General features: G+C 38.3%; 1 protein-coding gene across 4 annotated transcripts in view; it reads left to right on the top strand.

Moving 5' to 3' along the window:
- Positions 1 to 498: 498 nt before the first annotated feature.
- The window catches only part of PALS1 (protein associated with LIN7 1, MAGUK p55 family member), a 103,113-nt gene continuing 82,881 nt past the window's right edge, over positions 499 to 20,730 (top strand). For all 4 annotated transcript variants that reach the window (XM_060004368.1, XM_060004366.1, XM_060004367.1 and 1 more), the window contains exon 1: positions 499 to 611. The gene's annotated coding sequence lies outside the window, so the exon portion shown is untranslated. The remainder of the gene's footprint in view (positions 612 to 20,730) is intronic.

The raw sequence follows: 20,730 nt of genomic DNA, 5'->3' as shown, positions 1-20,730 counted from the left end.
CAGGTATGTCGTGGTTCTTTTTTACACAAATGTTATATTGTGTGATGTGTTTCACAGGACACGAGGAGTCGCCTCAAGAGGAATCAGATTTTCTTCAGGAGCTGACAGACATTCAGGGAGAGAAGAAAGGTCTGCAAGAGCGTTAACCCGCCCATTGCGTCTTAAGGAAACCTCACGTCCTCCCACAACCTGGCCCGCAGACTCAAGCCGAAAGCTGTTCCCCAGCGACTGAGCGCGAAGAACTTCGCTTTTTCCACTTGAGGCGCACGAGTGCGTGTGCGATCCGGCCCCCGGAGCTGCGGAGCGGACCAATGAGCGGGCCCTTTCTCCGCGCCGGCTCGGGATTGGGCGAACCGCGCCAGGCTCTCTGCCTAACAGCGCCGGGAGCGCGTGCGCGGTCTCGAGGTGGAGTCGCTGGGGGCGGCGGGGGCGGCTGCGGCGACGGCGGCGACTGGCGGTGGGGCGGGGGCGGGGACTAAGGATTGTGAGGTGGGGAATCGCGAGTTTCTGGATTCTTTATCCGGTATTTTAAGTGCCGCGGGGGAACTGTCGTTTCTGCAGTGTTTGGGAGAGGCCAGGGCGGGAGAAGCGGCGGCCGCCGTGGCGCGGAGGTAAGAGGCGGATCGGCAGCGGCTCGGTGTGGAGGTCTTAATCAACAGGTCCCAGCGAGCGGCCGGGGGAGGGGCAGCCGGGCTCACCCCCTCCCCCACGCGCCGGGCCCGGGCGGGACCCCGGGCTGCTGCAGGCAGCCGGCGCCGGGCCGGCAGCGGAGGGCGTGAGCCCAACCTTTGTCCCTCGGAGGAACGCTGTCTGGCGGTGCCCGCTCCCTCTGGCTTGGTGAACGACTCACCTCGGCGGGGGCTCCTGCCCGGCCGGCCCGAGGTGCAGGGAGGCGCCTTCTCTCTGCGCCCGCGCTCCCGAGTTCGCGACTCTCCTGACTCCCTCCAGGCAGGGTCCGGGAGATCGGCGGGGCGAAGAACACTTTTCTTTAGAAGACGGAATGTAGTTGGCGTTTCTCTGCCCGACTCAGCTGCTGGTATTCGGCTGCTCGCTGCATTCTTTAAACAAATAAACAACTTGCTTCCTCGTAACCATTTCAAGAAGAGCCTAATCTTCTTCATGGTTTCTGATAATTTACTCTAAGTTTGCAAGGTGAGCTTTGAAGCCTGTAAATTGTTTTAAGCTGCTTTTAATGAGAGGCTTTAAACAATCTTTGGTGCAAATTATGTAACTTCCTAATGATAATAACTCACCTCTGTTTAGTTGATTGACATACGGTAAGGTGTTCGAATTTAGGTTTCGGTCGAAAGGTTTTTCTTGGCATTTGGCGCTGAAATTAAAATCTGATAGCCAGAAGGTTTCTCGTAGTACATAGTGTGTGTTTTGTCTCCATACTCGTTTAGGATTGTGAGAATTTAGATTTGGAAAGCCTGTAGCACAAGAATTTTGAAAGTTTGATTTTAATGACAAGGTGAAAGGAGTTAATATTTCTGTTTTTTTTAAGCGTATATGTTAATGATAGTATTCTAATTATGCCTTTGGATTATACCGGAAATTAATAACGTAATAAATTTTGCAATAGGAACAAATGGCATGTTGGTTATTAGTGTCTTTGAAGTATTAGTACTGGGATAATGAAATTGTTAAATAAGCTTTTTGGATTATGAACTACTGATTTTTTACTAGATTCCTGTGGACTTGGCATATTACAATTTTTTTTTAATTGCTGCGTTGGGTCTTCGTTGCCGAGAGCAGGCTTTCTTTAGTTGCAGCGAGCGGGGGCTACTCTTCGTTGCGGTGTGCGGGCTTCTCATTGCGGTGGCTTCTCATGTTGAGGAGCACGGGCTCTAGGCGTGCAGGCTTCAGTGGTTGTGGCTTGCGGGCTCAGTAGTTGTGGCACGCGGGCTCTAGAGCGCAGGCTCAGTAGTTGTGGCGCACGGGCTTACTTAGTTTCTCTGCTCATGTGGGATCTTCCCGGACCAGGGCTGGAACCCATGTCCCCTGCATTGGCAGGCGGATTCTTAACCGCTGTGCCACTAGGAAGTCCCTATAAGTTTTAAAAGGCTGTCTATACTATTGTAGCAGGTGAAAGCTATTAAATTATAATGTAGGAACTCTGTAGGTGAAACAGGCAAAAAATACGGAAAGCAATTTGTCATTTTATCTTTGTTAAAACAAAATCAAGTAAATCTTACCATGTACTTCAATGACTTTTGGCCAGACTGATCTGAACTTGACAAGGTGGACTCATTAATATTAACTTGTTTAGAATGTTAAAATGCAAAAGGATATGAAGGTTACCCAAGTCAGTAGGGTGAGTTTAGGAGTTTGTATGGTCTTTCTAAATTATTATTATATGATTAAAAAGCTCATCACAGACATGCCAAGAAAGTTGGTCCATTTTTTTGTATCAGTGTTCTTGTTGAGTTGGAAATAATCTTAGTCTTTGTATAGTCTAACCTCTTCATTTTCCAGGAAAAGGAAGGTGAGGTTTATAGACAGACTAATTAGTGGCAGAGTTGGAACTAAGTGCTAATATGCTTGCCTTCAGATTCCAAGTACACTGTTCTTTTGACTATATACTGTTGTTAAATAAACAAACCAATAAGTTACCCTTCTTTGATTTTTTTTTCCATCTTGCATTTTCTTTCCTTTTCTTTTTTAAATAACCACTAACCACAATTAATTCATTCCCTGACTGAAGGGTTGTTTTCAGTTTTTCAATATTTCAAACAATGTTTAATGAACATCCCTGTGCATATCCCCTTAAGCACATTTGTGAAGTTTTCCCTAGAATGAATTGCTGGGCCATAGGTTGATGTGCATTTTCAACTTTACTAGCTGCAGCCAAATTATCCTCTAAAGTTGTAACAATTTACATACCTGCCAACAGTATATGAGTCATCCTTGTCCAAACTTGGAATTGTCAGATTGGCATTGTCAGATTTTTAAATTTGTGCCAATCTGATGGGTGACAAATGATATAATTATTTTCCTTCTTTCACAGAGGTTTTAACTTTATTTTTAATTTACGTGAAGTGAAATTAACTCTTTTTGTTGTACAGTTGTCTTGACAAATGCATAGAGCTGTGCAACTACCAAAGTCAAGATACACAACAGTTCCAGCACCTGCAATTTCCTTGAGCTGCTCTTTTGTAGTCAGCTCTTCCCCCACCCTTAACCCCTGGCATCTGATGTTGTCTTTCCCTGTAGTTTGTCTTTTCTAGAATATCAGGTAATGGAATCATACAGTGTTTAGCCTTTTGAGTCTGGCTTCTTTCATTTAGCGTAATACATCTGAATGGCCGTCCATGTTGTTGAGTGTATCAGCAGTTCCTTCTGTTGTATTGCTGAATGTAGTATTCCATTGTATGGATGTATCACAATTTATTTATCCATCCACCAGTTGAAGGACATTTGAGTTTTTTGTTTGTTTGTTTGGACTATGAATAAAGCTGCTATAAATCTTTGCCAACAGGTTTTTACGTGAACATAAGCCTTCATTTCTCTTGGATAAGCACCTTCAAGTGAAATTTCTGGGAAGTGTATGTTTATTTAAAGAAAAAACTGTGGTGGGCTGAATAATGGCCCACAAAGATGTTCTAATCCCTAGAACCTGTGAATAAATTAGGTTACATGGCAAAGGTGAATGAAAGTTGCAGATGGAATTAATCAACTGACTTTAAAATAGGGAGTTTATCCTGGGATTATCCAGATGCTGTGCTGGTGTATCCTGACGGTCCTTAAAGGGGAAAGAGAAGATAGAGTCAGAAAGATGTAACAATGAAAGCAGGGACAGAAATGCAGAGTTCTTAGTTTTGAGTTTGGAGAATTTGGGGCACAAGCTAAGGAATGCGGTGGTCTCTAAAAGCAGGAAAAGGCCAGGAAATGGATTAACCTTTAGAACTCCCAGAAAAGACTGTAGCTCTGCCAGCAACTTGATTTTAGCCCAGAGAGCCCTGTGTCAGATATTTAACCTACAGAACCTGAGAATAATAAATTTATGTTGTTTTAAGCCACTAAATGTGTGGTAATTTGTTAAAGCAGCATAGGAAACTATACACTGTAAAACTGGTTTTCCAAAGAGGCTGAATTGTAGTCCCACTGGCAGTGTATGAGTGTTCCAGTTACTTTACATCCTCATCAACACTTGGTATGATCAACCTTTTTAATTTTAGTCACTCTAATAGGTATATAGCAGTATTTCATTGGGGTTTTTATTTGCATTTTTCTCATGAATAATGATGATGATCATCTCTTCTTTGCTTATTTGCCATCTGTATATCTTCTTCGGTGAAGTGTCCAAATTCCAAATCTTCTCCCATTTTTAAATTGAATTTTCTTCTTTTTATTTTTGGCTGCGTTGGGTCTTCGTTGTTGTGCGCAGGCTTTCCCTAGTTGTGGCGAGCAGGGGCTACTCTTGGTTGTGGTGTGTGGGCTTCTCATTGCGGTGGCTTCTCTTGTTGAGGAGCACGGGTTCTAGGCATGCGGACTCAGTATTTGTGGCTCTTGGACTCTAGAGCGTAGGCTCAGTAGTTGTGGCCCACAGGCTTTGTTGCTCCGTGGCATGTGGGATCTTCCTGGACCAGGCCTCAAACCCATGTCCCCTGCATTGGCAGGCGGATTCTTAACCACTGTGCCACCAGGGAAGTCCTGAGTTAATTTTTGTATAAAGAAAGGTTTAGGTTGAGTTTCGTTTATTCAGTTGTTCCATGACCATTTGTTGAAAAGACTATTCTTCTCCATTGAATTGCCTTTGTCTCTTGGTCAAAAACCATTTGACTACATTTGTGTGGGTCTATTTCTAGACTCCTGTGTTCCATTGATCTATTTTTTTGCCAATATCATAGTGTCTTGATTAATACAGCTTTAAAATTAAGGCTTGAAATCAGGTAATGTGAGTTCTCCAACTTGTTTTTCCTTCAAAACTGTTTTAGCTCTTTTAGTTCTTTTGCTTAAATTTTAGAATCAGCTTGTTGATATATCAAAAAAAATTCTGCTAGGATTTTGATTGAGACTGTATTAAATCTATAGATTAACTTGATAATTGACATCTTAACAAGGCAGTTTTCCAATCTACGAACATGGTATTTCTCTCCATTTGTTTAAGTCTTTGATTTCTTTCATGAATGTTTTGTAGTTTTCAACATGTAGATCCTGCAAATATTAGATGTATACCTAAGCATTTCAGTTTTTTAGTCCTATTGTAAATGATCATTTTTAAAAACTTGGGTTTCCAATTGATCATTGCTAGTATAATTGATTTTTGTATGTTGACTTTGTATCCTGCGTTTTTACTAAACTCATTTATAACTTTTAGGAGCTTTTTCCTGTATATTTCTTGGCATGGCATTTGTCTAAGGATATAGTCATGTCATCTATGAATAGAGTAATGTTTCTGGAGATAGTCATGTCATCTATGAATAGAGAAATGTTTCTTTCTAATATGTATGTCTTTTCTTTTTCTTGACTTTAAAGTCTAGGAGTTCCAGTGAGATATTGATTAGGAGTGTTGAAAGGGAACATCCTTGCCTTGTTCACAATCTTAAAGCATTCAGTCTTTCACCTTTAAAATATAATGTTAGATATAGGTCATTTTGTAGATTCTCTAAATCAGGTTAAGGAAGTTTTCTTCTGTTCTGAGGTTGCTGAGGGTTTGGGTTTTTTTTTTTTTTAAATCATGAATGGATGTTGAATTTTGTCAGATGCTTTTCTGCATCTATTGAGGTGACCATTTGAATTTTTTTCTTTAATCTGTTAATATGGTGAATTACACTGATTAATTTTTAAATGTTGATGCAGCCTTGCATGTTTCTGGGAATAACTCCAGCATTGTTACAAACTAAATCATTTTGGATTATTTTTCTTTGACATTAACATTTTTCTTAAAAATAAACAAGGAAACTGAACATAAGATTTTGTGAACCAAAGTGTTTATAAAGTCAGATAAATCAAGGTATTCATTAACAGTTGTGTAAATTTTACATGTTGGTAGGACTTAAGTTTTCTTGATCTGTCTATACTGGAGTTTATACACTGTACCACTGGAGGACGCTTCTTTAAAATTACTAAATGGAGAAAGGAAATATTATTTGTGACACTGTAATCAAGCATTCCTCATGCTGGCTTAATTTAGGCAAGTTGTTTAAATGTATTTGCATAGTAAGTATATTTTGAATGAAGATAAAATGATTTAATTAGGAGATTTTTTTTACTTGAAATGAAAACAACCACAGGAAGAAAACAGGCTCCTTCCTCAACACCGGAAGATCAATAATAGACCCTTGAGTGATCACATAAATGTTTGGCTTGGTCCAAGTATAATGAATTAAGTGAACGTATTAAAAAGTGTGAAGTGAAATATAAAATAAAGTACTTATAAGAAAAAGCCAGGCTCTGTTTTGCTATACTGAAGATATTCTTTCATGAAAAATGTGGGTACGTAGTAAAAAGATGCATGCTTATTAAATATTCTTTAGTATGTTGAATTGTGAAATTTTTCCTCCATCAGTTCAGACTACAGAAGACAGTTTAATTATTAAGAATAAGGTTTCATGGGGAGTTCCCTGGTGGTCCAGCGGTTAGGACTCTGTGCTTCCACTGCCGGGGGCACAGGTTCGATCCCTGATCGGGGAACTGAAATCCCGCATGCTGTGCAGCGCGGCTAAAAAAAAAAAAAAAAAGAAGAATAAGGTTTCAGTAACTTCATAGTCAAGCTGTTTAATTTTATCGTTTTTATAAATTTGGGCTTATCATATGATTTAATCACTATAAAAATTCAAGCAATTTCTCCCACATAATTTTAAAGTTCCTTCTTAAGTTATTAGTTGTCTCAAAGACCCTAAACATCGAAGTTTTGAGGCCTCTGAGGTTCTTGGCAGTATTGATCCTTTAAGGCAGGGGTTGACAGATTTCTTTAAAGGGCAAGATAGTGAATATTTTAAGCTTTGCAGATCATATAATTTCTGTTGCAGGTCCTCAACTCTGCTGTTACAGTGCAAAGATGGCCAAACGAATGTGACTGTGTTCCAGTAGAACTTTGTTTGTTAAAATCAGGGTATGCCTTGATTTGGCCTGTGGGCTTAGTTTGCCTACTTTGGTTTTGGGCAAAAAGTTAGCAGGAGAAATGAAAATAATTATAGTAATGTAGCAGAAAGACCCTTAGGGTCAGCTGAGTTGGGAGGTTATTCCATGCTCTAATTCCCAGCCAAGCCCTCACTTTCCTTATCTTTAACATGTGGCCACCTCGGAAGATGATTTAAAAGGTTAAAAATAGGGTATGGAAGGCACTGAGCAAAATATTCTGACACATAGTAGATACTCAATAAATATTTGCTCCCACCACCCCACCATTTTATATTATTTTACAGTGTGTAGTATATCTAATTAGTTATTCCAAATATTAGAGATTATAGTTGTGTTTATAGCTAAATTGTCTTGAATTATGCTTTTTGGCCATGTAAGTTATAACTGTTTGGCTTCACAATAGTATCAGAAACTTCACATGAAAAAAATTGAGAATTTGTGTTGAAATATAATTTCATGTTTTGAAGATTTTACATTGTCACAAAAAGTGTTTGATAATGTCACTTAAAATGCATTACTTTGATTTGACCTAAGAAGTAGGTTTTCTGTATTTTGTGTGCTTCAGAAGTGCCTTTAAGACTGCATTCATTTAAGTTAATTGACTGCCTCCTGTGAGTGAACTGAACTAGGTGCTCTGCTAGGATTTGGTTGTACTTAAAAAGTACCCATATTTAGGTACTCATTTTTGTGTAATGTTTGGGACATAAGGGAAGCGTCAGAAAGTTGTTTTTCTTTCTTTCTGAATTACTGTCAAGATAAAGCTGGATTCGAGATTTTTAACTCCCCTCCAAAAAAAAATTTTGTGCTCCTTCACAGATCAGAGGCAGAGATGCCACATAGGTGGATGTTGAAATAATTTTGCGCCAGTAGTTGGTGGCAGGACTAGAGTTGGATCTCACATACCAGATGCATAATCTTTCTAGTACTCTTTTCATTGCACCATTGCCTGGTTTGTTAGCTCTGTTATCACCTGCATCTGGACTCCCAGAAATCTAGTTTTCTTGTCCCACGTTCTCCATTTTCCCCCTAAAGCTTAAACAGAAGCTGTTGCAAAGTCTTATCAAATTTTACTAAGAAAACTTTATATTATTGTTTAAATACAGTTACAGCTTAGAATATAATTGTATTATACTTAATATGAAAGAAAAGTTTTCTGTTTTTAAGCAGATTTTAAAAATTCTGCTTTACATTGGTTATATTATCTGTATGATATTTATGTATAAGGAGTTGGTTTTCCTTTGTTCTACAAGTAATCATCGTTCACTTTTGCACACTTTTGTCTGCCTCAGATTTCCTAACTAGTTTATTCAGAAAATTATAGGTAAATACTGAATACTTACAATGTGAAGACTTTGGGCAGGATATAGAGAAGTATTAGATAAAGTCACTGCCCTCAGAGGTCTGGCTTTGAAATAAGTATGGACAGTCCCTTAGAGATTAGGTTGGATTAAGAGAATTTAATAGTTGTTTGAAACGGGCAGTCAGAGAATTGCTCAAATAATATGCAAATAAATTGTAGGATTGTACTTATAATGTTACAGAATTATAAGTTTATTTAAAAAAATAATATATCACAGTTTATTTAACTGTATTACTGTTGGTGAGTTGTTTCTAGCTTTTGGTTATTATGAGTAATGTTACCATGAATGCCCTTACACGTTTAGTCTATCAAGGTTAATATGTACATGTGTTTCTCTAGGGCTGTGCTCTCTAGTATGGTAGCCATTAGCCACATGACTATTTATTTATTTATCTTTGAATTTCATTTATATTTTTATACAGCAGGTTCTTATTAGTTATCTATTTTCTACATATTAGTGTATATATGTCAATCCCAATCATGACTATTTAAATTTAAATTAACTAAAATTAAAAATTCAGCTCTTCAGTTACACTAGCCACATTTCAAGTGCTTCATAACCATATATGGCCAGTGGCTGTGTTATTATTGCACCATGCAGATATAGAATATTTCCATTATTGCAGAAAGTTCTATTGACAGCACTGTTCAAAGTATATAATTAGGAGTGAAATTGCTGGATGATGGCATAGGGGAATGGTCAACTTACTAGATAATGCCATACTCTTTTAGCGTAAACTATTGAGTTTCTTCAAATTGCCTCACATTGAAAACTCTACTTTATAAATACTGGACATGTAAACTTAACTGTCTGTTAATCTTTTGTGAGTCTTATGGTCGTTTGGCCCTGTCCCCCAAAACACACACACTGTTGTGCATATCAGGGAATTCATGGAAATTAGATCATGAACCCCAGAGTTAAACCTCTGATCCAAGTGATTTGTCTGAGAACTATACACATAAGCTGCAGGTGTTTTTCAAAATAATGATTCACTTAAGAGTAATCAGTAGATACCTAAGAGTTTATGAAAGGAAATTTGATGGTTCTTTGTAGGCATCTAAAGGGATGGTGTTCCTTTTATGTCTTATCCTTTTATACTTTACATCTTACCCTTTTATACTTAAATTTTATAGTGAGAGTAGTAGTGCATTTGGCTAAATTACAGTACTTTTTGCTTTCCTCAACTCCTACCCAGAACTGTATACCTTGCCCCATCTCTTAATGTGTCATGCAGTATGCTATATCCTTTGTATATAGTTGTTTTTTACATAAATTTATTTTATTTATTTATTTTTGGCTGCATTGGGTCTTCATTGCTGCACGCGGGCTTTCTCTAGTTGCGGCGAGCAGGGGCTACTCTTCGTTGAGGTGTGTGGGCTTCTTGTGGCAGTGGCTTCTCTTGTTGTGGAGCAAGGGCTCTAGGCGCGTGGGCTTCAGTAGTTGTGGTGCATGGTCTTAGTTGCTCCGCGGCACGTGGGATCTTCCTGAACCAGGGCTCGAATCCGTGTCCCCTGCATTGGCAGGTGGATTCTTAACCACTGTACTACCCGGGAAGCCCTGTATATAGTTTTAAACATTAACAACTTTGTGACTGAACAGAGGCTCAGAGAGATTATTTTATCCAGAGTCCTATTGTAACTGATAGCGGGTATTTGAATTCAGTTTGACTCCAAAGCCCTTGGATTCTTCTACTTTGTATTTTAGCCTGCCTTAAGACTTACCTTGTTTAACACTGTCTTTTTGGTAAGATTAAGATCTTTTTTTGGGAAAACCATCTTGAATTAAGTGTTTAAATTGTACTTGAATTAAAGTGAAGAACTTTGAACCTGTAAATTGTAAGCTCCTTAAAGGTAGGGGCTATGTCTTTTTATTTTAGTATCTCACTGCTTAATATGGCACAAGGTAGGTGCATGTTATCAGTTTGCACTTTTTAATCATTTACTTGTTAAACCTTAGCCTTACTTGTGAGTTTCATCCCAGAGACTGTTCTAATCTAGTTACCTCCTGTAACCTGAGAGAATTTGAGATTCAAAACAATTCCATTTATCCTCTTTTGGCTGTAAGTGTGTTTAATTATGGGTGGAGGGTTCTTGATTCACTTTATTTACAAAGATATAAATATGAACAGATGAATTTGCTCATGGCTTTGTCTTGCTTTTTTGTGGGCTCTTACTGATAGACATTATAGTTACAAACCTTGCGCCGATGAAGTACTCAGACTATGGAGTCAGACTTGTGCTGAAATGCCTTCTTGACCCTTCTTGACTTGTGTGTGACTCTGGGCAAGTTTACCTGTGAAAATCTGATTAGTTATCTGCAGAATAAGGAATGTTGTACTTGTGGGGGGTTGTACTTGTGCCTGATTCAGAAGGCTTTAGGGGAGGAAAAACCTTTTTCTCTTTCCTCCTAGGTTCATTGTCTGGGGCCCTGTAAATTAAACTGACAAAAGACAGATTAACAGGAGAAACGGTTTATTACTTATGCATATGGAGACCTTCAAAGAAAAGAATTGAAGACCAAAGAAGCAGAGAGACTGAATGATAAATTGTGGAATCCAGACAAGACAAAGGAAAAGAGGCTTTTAGGGGCTGTAAATTGTGGGAAGGTAATTATGTGGGGGGAACTAACGGAATATAAAGGTTATTTTAGTAAGGTTTGTTATGCAGATTTAAGTTGGTGTCATCTGATTTGATAAGAGTCAACTCCCAGGGTTGAGGTCCTCTTTTTTTTTTTTTTTTTTGAGGTCCTCTTTATGGTACCTTTACAAATGGAAATTCATGCTAGCTTTAAAAAGGGAAATTTATGCTGTGCTTTTTAAGCCTGATAGGGGAGGACAGTTTTTTTTCCTGTGTCTGTTTCTTTTTTTATTTATTTATTTATTTTTATGGTACGCAGGCCTCTCACTGTTGCGGCCTCTCCCGTTGCGGAGCACAGGCTTCGGACGCGCAGGCTCAGCAGCCACGGCTCACGGGCCCAGCTGCTCCGCGGCATGTGGGATCTTCCCAGACCGGGGCACGAACCCATGTCCCCTGCATCGGCAGGCGGATGCTCAACCACTGCACCACCAGGGAAGCTCCCTGTGTCTGTTTCTTAATTGCCTTTAGCTCACAATAATCCTTATGCCAGTGTCACATTTTGGGGTGGAATATTCTGATCCTCTTCAGAGTCTTTATTTTGAGGATTAATTGAGATGATGTATCAAGAATGATTAGCGAGAGGGCAGACAGCAGAAGCAAGAAGAGCTACAATCCTGCAGCCTGTGGAACAAAAAACACATTCACAGAAAGATAGATAAGATGAAAAGCAGAGGGCTATGTACCAGATGAAGGAACAAGATAAAACCCCAGAAAACTAAATGAAGTGGAGATAGGCAACCTTCTAGAAAAAGAATTCAGAATAATGATAGTGAAGATGATCCAGGACCTCGGAAAAAGAATGGAGGCAAAGATCAAGAAGATGCAAGAAATGTTTAGCAAAGACCTAGGATAATTAAAGAACAAACACCTAGAATAATAATTAAAGAACAGACAAACAGAGATGAACAATACAATAACTGAAGTGAAAGATACACTAGAAGGAATCAATAGCAGAATAAATGAGGCAGAAGAACGGATAAGTGACCTGGAAGACAGAATGGTGCAATTCACTGCCGCAGAACAGAATAAAGAAAAACGAATGAAAAGAAATGAAGACAGCCTAAGAGACCTCTGGGGCAACATTAAACGTAACAACATTCGCATTATAGAGGTCCCAGAAGGAGAAGAGAGAGAGAAAGGACCCAAGAAAATATTGGAAGAGATTATAGTCAAAAACTTCCCTAACATGGGAAAGGAAATAGCCACCCAAGTCCAGGAAGCACAGAGAGTCCAGGGAGGATAAACCCAAGGAGAAACATGCCGAGACACATAGTAATCAAATTGACAAAAATTAAAGACAAAGAAAAATTATTGACATCAACAAGGGCAAAATGAAAAATAACATACAAGGCAACTCCCATAAGGTTAACAGCTGATTTCTAACCAGAAACTACAAGCAGTAGGGAGTGGCACGATATATTTAAAGTGATGAAAGGGAAGAACCTATAACTAAGATTACTCTACCCGGCGAGGATCTCATTCAGATTCGACGGAGAAATCAAAAGTTTTACAAGCAAAAGCTAAGAGAATTCAGCACCACCATACCAGCTCTACAACAAATGCTAAAGGAATTTCTGTAAGCAGGAAACACAAGAGAAGAAAAAGACCCACAAAAACAAACCCATAACAATTAAGAAAATGGTAATAGAAACATACATATTGATAATTAGTTTAAACATGAATGGATTAAATGCTCCAACCAAAAGACAGGCTCGTTGAATGGATACAAAAATAAGACCCATCTATATGCTGTCTACAAGAGACCCACTTCAGACCTACGGACACATACAGACTGAAAGTGAGAGGATGGAAAATGATATTCCATGCAAATGGAAATCAAAAGAAAGCTGGAGTAGCAATACTCATATCAGTTAAAACAGACTTTAAAATAAAGAATGTTACAGGAGACAAGGAAGGACACTACATAATGATCAAGGGATCAATCCAAGAAGAAGATATAACAATTATAAATATATGTGCACTCAACATAGGAGCACCTCATTACATAAGGCAACTGCTAACAGCTATAAAAGAGGAAATCGACAGTAACACAGTAATAGTGGGGGAGTTTAACACCTCACTTACACCAATGGACAGATCATTGAAACAGAAAATTAATAAGGAAACACAAGTTTTAAATGATACAATAGACCAGATAGATTTCATTGATATTTATAGGACATTCCATCCCAAAACAGCAGATTACACTTTCTTCTCAAGTGCTTATGGAACATTTTCCAGGGTAGATCATATCTTGGGTCACAAATCAAGCCTTGGTAAATTTAAGAAAATTGAAATTGTATCAAGTATCTTTTCCGACCACAACACTATGAGACTAGATATCAATTACAGGAAAAAATCTGTAAAGAAAATACAAACACATGGAGGCTAAACAATACGTTACTAAATAAGAGAACACTGAAGAAATCAAAGAGGAAATAAAAAAATACTTAGAGACAAATCACAATGAAAACACAACAATCCAAAACCTATGGGATGAGGCAAAAGTAGTCCTAAGAGGGAAGTTTATAGCAATACAAGCCTACCTCAAGTTAACAAGAAAAATGTCAAATAAACAATCTAACCTTACACCTAAAGGAACTAGGAAAAGGAGAACAAACAAAACCCAAAGTTAGTAGAAGGAAAGAAATCATAAAGATCAGAGCAGAAGTAAATGAAATAGAAACAAATAATAGCAAAGATCAGTAAAACTAAAAGCTGGTTCTTTGAGAAGATAAACAAAATTGATAAATATTTAGCCAGACTCATCAAGAAAAAGAGGGAGAGGACTCAAATCAATAAAATTAGAAATGAAAAAGGAGAAGTTACAACAGACACCGCAGAAATACAAAACATCATGAGAGACTACTACAAGCAACTCTATGCCAATAAAATGGACAATCTGGAAAAAATGGACAAATTCTTAGAAAGGTGTAAACTTCCAAGACTGAACCAGGAAGAAATAGAAAATATGAACAGACCAATCACAAGTAATGAAATTGAAACTGTGATTAAAAACCTTCCCAACAAACAAAAGTCCAGGACCAGATGTCTTCACAGGTGAATTCTATCAAACATTTAGAGAAGAGCTAACACACATCCTTCTCAAACTGTTCCAAAAAATTGCAGAGGAAGGAACACTCCCAAACTCATTCTATGAGGCCACCATCACCCTGATACCAAAACCAGACAAAGATACTACAAAAAAAGAAAATTACAGACCAATATCACTGATGAATACAGATGCAAAAATCCTTAACGAAATACTAGCAGACAGAATCCAACAACATATTAAAAGGATCATACACCACGATCAAGTGGGATTTATCCCAGGGACACAAGGATTCTTCAGTATATGTAAATCAATCAATGATACACCATATTAACAAATTGAAGAAAAAAACTATATGATCATCTCAATGGATGCAGAAAAAACTTTTGACAAAATTCAACACCCATTTATGATACAAACTCTCCGAAAAGTTGGCATAGAGGGATCCTACCTCAACAGAATAAAGGCCATATACGACAAACCCACAGGAAACATCTTTCTCAATGGTGAAAAACTGAAATCATTTCCTCTTAGATCAGGAACAAGACAAGGATGTCTACTCTCGCCACTATTATTCAACATAGTTTTGGAAGTCCTAGCCATGGCAATCAGAGAAGAAAATGAAATAAAAGGAATACAAATTGGAAAAGAAGAAGTAAAACTGTCACTGTTTGCAGATGACATGATACTATACATAGAGAATCCTAAAGATGCTTCCTAGAAAACTACTAGAGCTAATCAATGAATTTGGTAAAGTTGCAGGATACAAAATTAATGCACAGAAATCTCTTGCATTCCTATACACGAATGATGAAAAATCTGAAAGAGAAATTAAGGAAACACTCCCATTTACCACTGCAACAGAAAGAATACAATACCTAAGAATAAACCTACCTAGGAAGAGAAAAGACCTGTACTCAGAAAACTATAAGACACTGATGAAAGAAATTAAAGATGTTACAAACAGATGGAGAGAGAAACCATGTTCTTTGATTGGAAGAGTCAGTTTTGTGAAAATGACTACACTACCCAGAGCAATCTACAGATTCATTGCAATCCCTATCAAATTCCCAATGGCATGTTTTTACAGAACTAGAGCAAAAAATCTTAAAATTTGTATGGAGACACAAAAGACCCCGAATAGCCAAAGCAGTCTTGAGGGAAGAAAATGGAGCTGGAGGAATCAGGCTCCTGGACTTCAGACTATACTACAAAGCTACAGTAATCAAGACAGTATGGTACTGGCACAAAAACAGAAATATAGATCAGTGGAACAGGATAGAAAGCCCAGAGACAAACCCATGCACCTGTGGTCAACTAATCTATGACAAAGGAGGCAAGGATGTTCAGCGGAGAAAAGACAGTGTCTTCAATAAGTGGTGCTGGGAAAACTGGACAGCTATATGTAAAAGAATGAAATTAGAACACTCCCTAACACCATATACAAAAATAAACTCAAAATGGATTAGAAATGTTAATGTAAGACTGGACCCTGTAAAACTCTTAGAGGAAAACATAGGAAGAACACTGTGACATAAATCACAGCAAGATCTTTTTTGATCCACTTCCTAGAGTGATGTAAATAAAAACAAAAACAAACAAATGGGACCTAATGAAACTTAAAAGCTTTTGCACAGCAAAGGAAACCGTAAACAAAATGAAAAGACAACCCTCAGAATAGGAGAAAATATTTGCAAACCAATCAACAGACAAAGGTTTAATCTCCAAACTATATAAACAGCTCATGCAGCTCAATATTAAAAAAACAACCCAATCCCAAAATGGGCAGAAGAGCTAGACATTTCTCCAAAGAAGACATACAGATGGCCAAGAAGCACATGAAAAGCTGCTCAACATCACTAATTATTAGAGAAATGCAAATCAAAACTACAATGAGGTATCAGCTCACACCGGTTAGAATGGGCATCATCAGAAAATCTACAAACAACAAATGTTGGAGAGGGTGTGGAGAAAAGGGAACCCTCTTGCACTGTTGGTGGGAATGTAAATTGATACAGCCACTATGGAGAACAGTATGGAGGTTCCTTAAAAACCTAAAAATAGAACTACCATATGACCCAGCAATCCCACTACTGGACATATACCCTGAGAAAACCATAATTCAAAAAGACACATGCACCCCAATGCTCATTGCAGCAGTATTTACAATAGCCAGGTCATGGAAGCAACCTAAATGCCCATCAACAGATGAATGGATAAAGAAGATGTGGTACATATATACAATGGAATATTACTCAGCCGTAAAATTGAACAGAATTGGGTCGTTTGTAGAGACGTGGATGGATCTAGAGACTGTCATACGGAGTGAAGTAAGTCAGAAAGAGAAAAATATCGTATATTAACACATATATAAGGAACCTAGAAAAATGGTACAGATGAAGTGTTTTGCAGGGCAGAAATAGAGACAGAGATGTAGAGAACAAACATATGGACACCAAGGGGGGAAAGTGGTGATGGGATGTGTGTGTGATGAATTGGGAGATTGGGATTGACATATATACACTAATATGTATAAGATGGGTAACTAATAAGAACCTGCTGTATAAAAAAATAAATAAAATAAAAATTAAGAAAAAAAAGAATGATTAGCATACTACTTGGTGTATATTAAGCACTTCATAAATGCTTATCCATAGATAAGAGATAGGAAGAATACAAAACTGGTTTATGATGTTTACATGGAATAGCAATGAGCTGCATTATATTTTAATAAATATATTTTGAATAGATTGTATGATTATCAATAATTTGATTAAGCAGTTTTATAGGAATTGTGTGAATTGGTTGTCATAGACTGAGTCAGTGATGAATAATTATAATTGTGTGTTGAGGTAGAGCTTTTTTCATCTCTGAAATAATAGTGAAAGTGAATGGGGGAAAACAATTTGTTCCTTTATTTATAAACAGCTTATGTATGTAGTGAGATCAAGTTCTACTCAGCTTTATCAGTTTCTCTTATTGACTCTCAAGCATTATTCTAGGGTAATTTTTACTAGGTCATTTTTACTACACATGTTTAAAATAGGCTTAAAAAGTAACAGTTTGTAGAGTTTGAGTTTCATTAGGGAGATTTAAAATTTTATGTTTAGAAAGCATTTGTTTAATTTTACTCATGTCTGTGTGCTTGCATTAGTGTTTTGTTTACTTTTTTTCCTTTTGTGTAATGGAAGCCTTTCATATTTGTCTTGGGTCTTATATTCTTTCCCATTTATACAAGTTTTCTTAGAATGCTCTTCCTCTATAGGTAATTCCTATAGCATTTTCTGCAGTCGTAGTATAGCACTTACCAAATACCGTTGCAGTTCTATAGGGGTTTTGTTTTTTTGCTTGTATACTTCCCTGTTTTCCATACTAGAATTTCAGTTCCTTAAGGATAAAGACTCTGCCTTAGCAGTCTTTTTCTTGCCAACGACTATCCCATGTTTTTGTACCAAATGGGTACTTACATTGTTGCACGAACGTGTAGTTTAGTAACTCTTCATAACTATAGTATTTCTGTACAGTAATCTTTAAGATTGACCTTTTGTTCTTATTTCTTGTTGCATAATATCCCCTTTATGTTTTCCTGCCTTCTAAGACTGTCTGGTCAAAATCAGATCATTACTCATACGCAGACATCAGTCAGCAATAGTGGATTCCAAACTTGGTGACAGTTTTATCCTCATCAGTCTTCTTCATTCTCAATTTTTTTTTTTTAATTTTTTTTTTTTTTACGGTACGCGGGCCTCTCACTGTTGTGGCCTCTCCCGTTGCGGAGCACAGGCTCCGGACGCGCGGGCTCAGCGGCCATGGCTCACGGGCCCAGCCGCTCCGCGGCAGGTGGGATCTTCCCGGACCGGGGCACGAACCCGCGTCCCCTGCATCGACAGGCGGACTCTCAACCACTGCGCCACCAGGGAAGCCCGGTTCTAGAACTCTTGAAAGGGCTTTGTTGCTTCTGCTAATTTTTATGTACTTTAAGAAGGTGGTTGTAATTTTAAAAGTTTCTATGTTTTTTTCTTTCAAAAAAGTATTATCTGTGTGTTTTCCCAAATTATGAAAGTAATACTTTTTTTGTCAATATTTTGTAAGATATCCAAATTGTACAGAAGACAGACCTGAGAGGTCTGTTATCCTTACTTTTCAGAGATAGTAAGTGAAAACAGTATTGCATATATTCTTCCAGATTTTTTGTTAGTAATTTTATAAACGTATTTTTATGTGCATTTATAAAAATAGGATGATATATAAACATCATTTGGAAACCTGATTTATTCACTTGCCTTTGTTCCATGTTAGTTGATATAGGGCTTCATACTCTAGTAACCACATTAAAAAATTTTTGAAAGAAACAGGTGACATTCCTTTTCTTTTCTTTTCTTTTTTTTTAGCTGCGCTGCATGGCTTGCAGGATCTCAGTTTCCTGACCAGGGATTGAGCCCAGGCCATAGCAGTGAAAGCCTGAAATCCTAACCATTAGACCACCAGGGGACTCCCTTAATAGTATATTCTATTTAACACAATGTCTAAAAAAATTACCATCTCTACATGTATTAAATACAAAAAATAATGAGATGTTTTACATTTATTTTTCCCCCACACTGAGTCTTCAAAATATAGTGTGTATTTTATACTGATGGCACATCTCAATTAGAATGATAAACTTTCATTGGAAATACTTGATCTGTATTTAGAGTTTTTAAAATTTACAGTTGAAAAAGTAGAGTAACATATCCCAGTTTTTCCAAACATACTTTATAGGATAAATTTCTAGAAAAGGAATTGATAGTGAAGGTTTATTTAAAATTTTTGGTGTATAGTTGCAAAATTGTCCTGTATAACATTGTACTGATATATGTAAGAGTCAACAGTACATAATGTCTGTTTTCCTATGTTGTTTCCAACACTGGACATGATTGGTCACTCACAGAGACACACAAAAACCGTATACCAAAGTGAATATTTTTACGTATTTATGCTACTTTTTTTTTCTTCCTACTTTAATTGGAAGAAAAGGGCCATTCTCACTATAAATATTTCCTTGGCAGAGCCAGAAGTCATGAGCAGCTGTGAGGAATTAAGGTAGGGGGCTGGGATGCAAAAGAATAACTCAAAGAGGATGTGATCTGCTCTAGTACCACGTAAATCATAGTCTTAACAAATTTACCTCGTGTACTCTTTCTGAGGAAGCTATTGAAGGTTTCTCAAAAAGAGGGGAGTAGATAAAGAGGAAAGAGGTGAGGAGAATTTATCAGGGTAAGGATGAACAAATGAAGATGACTTAGGGAATAAATTCAGACTGGAGCGTGTTTTTGTCAGATTCCATGCAGAAAACAGATGGCAAAAGCAGCCTGAGTAATGGAAGACAGTTTAATTAATGGACCGTTCACAAAGGTGTGGGTTGGGTTAAGGGAGCTAACAAGGATGGTGAAGCACCCAGGGTTAGCAATAGCAGGCAGCCAGCTAAGCCTGGGCCTGAAAGGGCAAAGGTGGAAGTAATTATTGGCATTTACAAGAGCTACTGCTGTAAGAGAGGGGCCACTGGATGAGAACTGTGGCCTTAGAAGACCATACCGCCTACCAAACTACAGGAGGAAGTGAGGGGGATGAAGAACCCAAGCACTCTCTCCTCCTTTCCAATGGGTATTTCCCCCCTGGCTGAACCCATGGGAAGCCAGAGGACAAGAGAACATGGGTAATACAGTCTGTAGAGGTCAGCCTTTTTGGATGTGGAGCTGATGGAGAACGATGGTGAGTGGATCTGGGCAGAAAGAAAATAGCCAGTTTAGAACTGGAGAATGGAGGGCTCTAGAAAGGATGTCACTAAAAAAAAATAAAACAATAGGGCACCTGATTTGCTTGAGTATGTACATTAAAATGTAAATTGAGGGCTTCCCTGGTGGCGCAGTGGTTGAGAGTCCGCCTGCCGATGCAGGAGCCACGGGTTCGTGCCCCGGTCCGGGAAGATCCCACATGCCGCGGAACGACTAGGCCTGTGAGCCATGGCCGCTGAGCCTGCGTGTCCAGAGCCTGTGCTCCGTGGCGGGAGAGGCCACAACAGTGAGAGGCCCGCGTACCGCGAAAAAAAAAAAAAAGTAAATTGAATCATCTACCAGATAGTATGGAGATATATTAGTGACTTAACTAAAAAGTGGAATATAACTTATGGGGAGAGGGAAATGTATAAATAAATGCTACAGCAGAGGCATAGATTAAGTACCCTGGAAGGGTAGGGTTGGTTGTGGATGGGAACCGGCAGAATTAAGGAAGATTTCGTAAGACATTTAATGGAAGAGGAAAATTTTAACAGATAAAGAATTGAACAAAAAGGACTTTTCCCCCAGGTATGAGAAAGAATAAGTCAAAGTTGCAGAGGAAAGAAATTGCAGGACTTGTACTGGAAATGGCAAGTACAGCTGACCCTTGAACAACTCGGGGCTTAGGGGCAACCCCTGTGCCCAGTCAAAAATCTGAGTATAATTTATAGCCTGCCCTCCGTATCTGTGGATTCAACCAACCTCAGATCGTGTTATACTGTAGCATTTACTACTGAAAACAATCTGCATATAAGTGGATCTGTGCAATTCAAAGCCGT

This window comes from Delphinus delphis, chromosome 2 (assembly GCF_949987515.2).
Source record: "Delphinus delphis chromosome 2, mDelDel1.2, whole genome shotgun sequence".
Lineage (NCBI taxonomy): Eukaryota > Metazoa > Chordata > Mammalia > Artiodactyla > Delphinidae > Delphinus > Delphinus delphis.
This window is presented reverse-complemented; position numbering and strand designations above follow the sequence as displayed.